Source organism: Macrotis lagotis, chromosome 2 (genome assembly GCF_037893015.1).
Source record: "Macrotis lagotis isolate mMagLag1 chromosome 2, bilby.v1.9.chrom.fasta, whole genome shotgun sequence".
Taxonomy (NCBI): domain Eukaryota; kingdom Metazoa; phylum Chordata; class Mammalia; order Peramelemorphia; family Peramelidae; genus Macrotis; species Macrotis lagotis.
The window spans coordinates 204,543,323-204,549,737 of NC_133659.1; positions in this window are offsets into that span (position 1 = coordinate 204,543,323).

Consider the following 6,415-nt stretch of genomic DNA (forward strand, 5'->3'; position numbering starts at 1 on the left):
AGGTAATATTACTACTAGATAGGGATTTTAACAAGCCCATTAATGTGAGAAAAGGGAACCTTAACCCCTCTCTTTAGTGTAAGGGTCCCTTCCCACCTCTGACTGAATGCAGTCTAAACCACAGGCTTACCCAGCCCTGCTTCCTGGAGGTTAAATATCTATTTTGGAAGTTAAGTGACTTGCTTAGATCACAAAGAGAATTCCTATTGGTTCAGGACTTGAACCTAGATCTCCTGACTCCTATTTGGATGATTTTCTACAATATACAATATGTTAGATATTCTCTCCCTGCTCCAGACATTCTCTCTGGCTGCCCCCTCATCCCCCCCCCCCAATCTGGAATGCTCTCCTTCTTCAACTCCTACTTACTTCTGACCTCCCTGGCTTTCTTTAAATACTAACTAAAATTCCACCTTTTACAGGAAGCCTTCTTCAATCCTTCTTGATTCCAGTGCCTTCTCTGTGTTCATTATTTCCTATTTATCTTGTATATAGTTTGCTTTGTTTATACGTGCTTGCATTTTGTCTCCATTAAAATTTAAACTCCCTGAGAGCAGGGACTGCCTTCTTCTTTCTTTCTTTCTTCTTCTTTCTTCCTTCTTCTTCTTCTTCTTCTTCTTCTTCTTCCTCCTCCTCCTTCTTCTCCTTTTTTTCTGGTAGGCAATTTGTCATTAATTTTTTTCTTAATATAATTTTTTCCAATTACATGTAGAAATAGTTTAACATTCATTTTTGTAAAATTTTCTCCCTCCCTCCATTTCCTCTCTCCTCCCAAGCCAGTAAGCAATCTGAGATAGGTTATACATGCATAATCATGTGAAACATTTCCATATTAGTCATGCTGTGAAAAAATAATATGGAAAACCATGTGAAAGAAAAAACAAATTTTAAAAAGTAAAAACAATATGCTTTGGTCTGCATTCAGGCTCCATAGTTCTTTCTCTGGAGCTGGATGGCATTTTTCCATCACAAAGTCTTTGTCTTTAATTTTTAATTATTTATTTAAGGCAATAGGGTTAAAGTGACTTCCCTAAGGTCACACAACTAGGCAAATTTTAAATGTCTGAGGTCAAATTTGAACTCAGATCTTCCTGACTCCTGGGCCAGTGCTAGATCTACTGCGCCACCTAGCTGCCTCATTCTTTGTCTTTGATCATTGTTTTACTGAAAAGAGCTAAGTCTGTCCTAGTTAATCATCACACAAGTTACTTTTGCTGGGTACATTCTCCTGGTTCTGCTCACTTCACTCAGTTCAATTTAAGGCTTTTCTGAAATCCACCTGCTCATCATTCTTATAGAACAATAGTATTCCATTACATTCATACACCACAATTTGTTCAGGCTGGAGCTGTCTATTGATTCTTTTTTGAACCTCTGGCACTTAGCACAGAGCCTGGTATATGGTAACATTTAATAAATGTTTATTGACTGATGTACTTCAAAAGGGAAGAAAAGAAAGGCAGATGAAAGTGGCACATTGTCAGTCAACTAGAATATATTATTTTCCATGTGCCAAGGCAGTCCCTGCTCTCAGTGGACTCACTGTCTTATGGGGGAGACAACATACAAACAAGCAACTATGTACAAATATGAGAGGGTAAATTGGCTATATTCTAGAGGGAAGGCACTAAGATGCAGGAAGCTTCATACAGAAGGGGGTATTTATAATTGTCTTTTTATTCTTCCTCTTTCCCTTTCCCATACTTGTTGCACACAGTAGTTGGTTAATATCTGTTTAATGAATGAATGAATTGAATATGAGAGAAATAAAGTCAGGAAGAACCAGAAGTAAAGGTCAAATGTAGGCTGTCTAAGTCATCTTAGTTTAAAATTACTTTTTTGCCTGTGCCTACTACATCCCAAGCACTATCACCTATACCTGAGTTATTTTTTTTACCTACCTGTTCCCTTCTGTAATCTCCTTCCATCCCATCACTTTATATACTTTCCTCTATCATCTAGAGTCAGTTAAAATGTTACCTTATCAATCAATCAATCAAGTAAAGGCAACTGGATGATGAAGTGGAAAAATCACCAGCCCTCAAGTCAAGAGAACCTGAGTTTAAATGTGAATTCAGAAGTTTACTAATTGTGTGATCCTGGGCAAGTCACTTAATCCTAATTGCCTCTAAAAGAGGGGGAAACCCCCCCCCAACAAAAAGCAGTCAAAGGGCAGCTAGGTGAAGCAGTAGATAGAGCACTGGCCCTGGAGTCTGGAGGAACTGAGTTCAAATCCAGCCTCAGACACTTAATAATTGCCTAGCTATATGACCTTGGGCAAGTCACTCTTAACCCCATTGTCTTAAATAAATAAAATTTTTTTAAAAAATCAGTCAAGAAGTACTTATTAGGCACCTATAGATATTAAGAACTGAGAATACAAAGACCAAAATAAAACAATTCTGCCTTCAAAGAACTCAAATTCTATTGGGAGAGATGTATGCATAAATGTACAAACAAAATAAATGTAGGAATTTCTGAGGAGGGGGTGCTAGTGGCTGGGAATCAGAAAAGACTTCTTATGAGAGGAAGTAACCCTCAAATTAAGCTTAGAATTTTTTAAATTTTGTTGCTATCATTTTTTCTTTTTTAAAATTTATTTATTTATTTTTATTTTTGTACAAATGAGAGAAATAAAGTCAGGAAGAAGCAGAAGTAAAGGTCAAATGTAGGCTGTCTAGGTCAACTTAGTTTAAAATTACTTTTTTTATATACATTACTGAAATATACTTGTTTAAGAGTAAAAATAATACCCCCTCCCCCCAAAAATATAGACCCTCATGAGAAACAAAGTAAAGGAAAGAGAAAAAAAAATGTGCTTCAGTCTGTGTTCTAACACCATCAGCTCTGTCTCCAGTGGATCACATTCTTTATGAAAGGTCCATCACAAAAGCTATTTCTGTATTTTTCCACTGTTGCTGTTGCTGATACCTCCCCACTACCATATACTATAGTTTCTCTCTCCTTTCACTCTGTCCTTCTTCTAAAATGTGCTGTAGGGTAGCTGAGTGGTGCAGCAGACTGATCACTGGCCCTGAGGCCAAGAGGCCCCAAGCCCACATACCACCACTAAGGCCCAGTAACCACCTGGCCCCATGGTCCGGCAGAGGCCATCCAATCCCAGTCCCTTGCAAGAAGTAAAAAAGAAAATGTGTTAAATCTGGCCACTCTCCCCCACTATCCACCCTCTTCTCCATCACTCACATCCCCCCCCTTCCCTCTGTCCCCCTGCTTTCCTTTTTACTCTAGATGTCTATACCACATTGAGTGTGTATGCTGTTTCCTCTCCAAGCCACCTCCAATGAGAGAGAAGGTTCCCTCATTCTCTCTTGCCTTCCCCCCTTCCATATCATTGCAATAAAAAAAAATCTTATTTTATGAAATATCTTAGCCTATTCCACCTCTCCTTTCTCTTACTCCCATTACATTTCCCTTTTAGCCATTGACTCCATTTTTACAAAATATTATATCTTCAAATTCAGCTCTCTCCTGTGCTTCATCTATAAAAGCTCCTTCTACCTGCTCTATTAAATGAGAAGTTTTATATGAATATTATCAGTATCACTTTTCTATGCAGGAATACATGCAGTTCATCATCATTAAGTCCCTCATATTTTCCCCTTCTCCTCCACTCTCTATGCTTCACCTGAGTCCTGTATTTGAAGGTCAAACTTTCTGTTCAGCTCTGGTTGTTTCAACAGAAACTCGGTTGCATTCCAAGCTCTTTGTCCTTCAAGAATATTATATTCCAAGCCCCACGAGCCCTTAATGTATTTGCTGCTAAGTTCTGTGTGCTTCTGACTGCAGCTCCATGATATTTGAATTGTGTCCTTCTGGCTGCTTGTAGTATTTTCTCTTTGACTTGGGAGTTCTGGAACTTGGCTATAATATTCCTGGGGGTTGTTGTTTTTGGATCTCTTTCTCGGGGAGATCGGTGGATTCTCTCAATTTCTATTTTGCCTTCTGCTTCTAGGATATCAGGGCAATTTTCCTGTAGAAGTTCTTTAAGAATGAGGTCAAGGCTCTTTTTCTGATCATGACTTTCAGGCATCCCAATAATTTTTAAATTATCTTTCCTGAATTTGTTTTCCAGATCAGTTGTTTTTTCCAATGAGATGTTTCACTTTTTTTTTCTGATTTTTCATTCTTTTGGTGTTGAAGTATTGTGTCTTGACTTCTTATAAAGTCATCAGCTTCCTTTAGCTCTATTCTACATCTGAAAGATTTGTTTTCCTCAGAGAGCTTTCTTATCTCTTTTTCCATCTGGCCAATTCTACTTTTTAAAGCATTCTTTTCCTCTATAACTTTTTGAGCTGTTTTATTCATGGTCTATGCTGGTTTTTAACATGTTATTTTCTTCAACATTTTTTGGATCTCCTTGTCTAAGCTGCTGACTTCTTTTTCATGTTTTTCCTGCATCTCTCTCCTTTCTTTTCCCAATTTTTCTCCAATCTCCCTTACTTGATTTTCAAAATCTTTTTTGAGCTCTGTCATAGCCTGAGCCCAATTTCCATTTTTCTTGGAATCTTTAGATGTGGTAGCTTATACTTCCTCATCTTCAGATTGAGTATTTTGATCTTTTTTGGGATCATAGACAATGTATTTCTCAATGGTGTTCCTCTTTTTTCTCTGTTTATGCATTTCTCCAGCCTGTGCCTGGTTTTGGGGTGCTTCCTGAGCTACTGAGTATTACTGAGACACCCTCCCCACAAGGATCTCAGTGTGTGAGGCTCTGACTGCCCTCCTAGTCTGTTAATGACCACAAGTGCACTACTCTGCCCATGGGCCTGAGGTGGTGGTGGGGGCCTGGGGAGCCTAGACTGTGATCAAGATCTGACTGTGGTCAGAGCCCCAGAGTCCTGTTCCAGGTACAGAGGACAGACCTCTGAAGTCTCTCTCCACCCCCCTACCTTCTATGGACTGAGCATCAAGGCTCAGTTGCCTGGGAGTTCCTGCTTACCTGCTCAGCTCCTGCTTATTGGCGCCAGGCCTGCTTCCATTTCCAGGATCTGAGCGGCTGTGTGGCCACTGCTGCTAAGCTGACCAGCAGACTGCTGCAACTGCCCTGAGGGCCTGGGTACTGGCTCTGGCAGATCCTCCAATTTGTGCTGGTGCTCCCTGGGGTTTATGTCAGGAAACTGCCCCCCATGTAGTGAGCTGTGGTTCCCAGGTGCCCTGGGGCTGCCTCCAGGAGGCTGAAGTTTCTTCACTCTGGTGGGCTGCCCCTCTAACCCCGTGGAGTGGAGCCTTTCCATTATTTTCTAGGTTACCTTGGTCTGGAGAATTGCCTCACTGGAACTTTCTGTGAGTTCTGTCTCTTGAAAGTTTAGAGTCATAATTTTAAGATTTTTGAAATATTATGGAGAGAACACCTAGGAGAGGCTCTCTTCTCCTGTTGCCATCCTGGCTCCACCCCATGCCTAATATTGCTATCTTTTTTTTTTTTTTAGGTTTTTGCAAGGCAAATGGGGCTAAAGGCTTGCCCAAGGCCACACAGCTAGGTAATTATTAAGTGTCTGAGGCAGGATTTGAACTCAGGTACTCCTGACTCCAGGGCCAGTGCTGCGCCACCTAGCCGCCCTATCATTTGTTTTTAACTAAATCTTTATATCCTAATATATCTTTTCCTGTTAAGTAGAAGTTCAGCAAGACTAACCAACATCTCAACCAAGTCTGATATTATATTCAGTAATCCACACCTATAATTCCCTCAAAGAAGGAAGGGTACATGGGCTAAACTCTGAATTTAGGATTTTTAGAAGCAGAGACGGGGAATGAACAGGCTAAAAACAGATAGGTGATGGAATATCATGTGTGGGGAATGGCCATTTGGGCTCTAAGGTACCCTGAATGTAAAAGAGGAATGGGTTAAACCAGAAAGGTATGCTGGAGCAGATTTCAAGGGCTTTGAATGTCAAAGTGAAGGGTTTTTATTGGATCTTAGAGATTTCAGGGAGCCTCTGGAGTTTGCTGAATAGAATAGTGACAGGTTTTTTTGACCTGTGCTTATCACTTGTGGGCTATTATGGGGGTAGATGGATTAGAGGAAGGAGCAACTGAGGCAAAGGAGACCAACTAATAGGCAATTCTGTGATGCAGATAGAGCACCAAGTCTGAAGTCAAGAAGACATGAATTTAAATCCAACCTTAGACACTTACAAGCTATGACCTTGGGCAAGTCATTTAACCTTTGTCTGCCTCAGTTTCCTTAACTGTTAAAGGAAAATAATAGCATCTACCAGGGTTGTTTTGAGGATTATCCTTTAGGGCATTTGTCTCCATTTGGGTATTGTTGGCAAAGATATTGGAGTGGTTTACTATTTCCTTCTCCAATTTACTTTATAGATGAGGAAACTGAGGCAAGCAGGGTTAAGTAAACCAGGGTCAGGTAGTAAATATCTCAGGTCAGACTCAT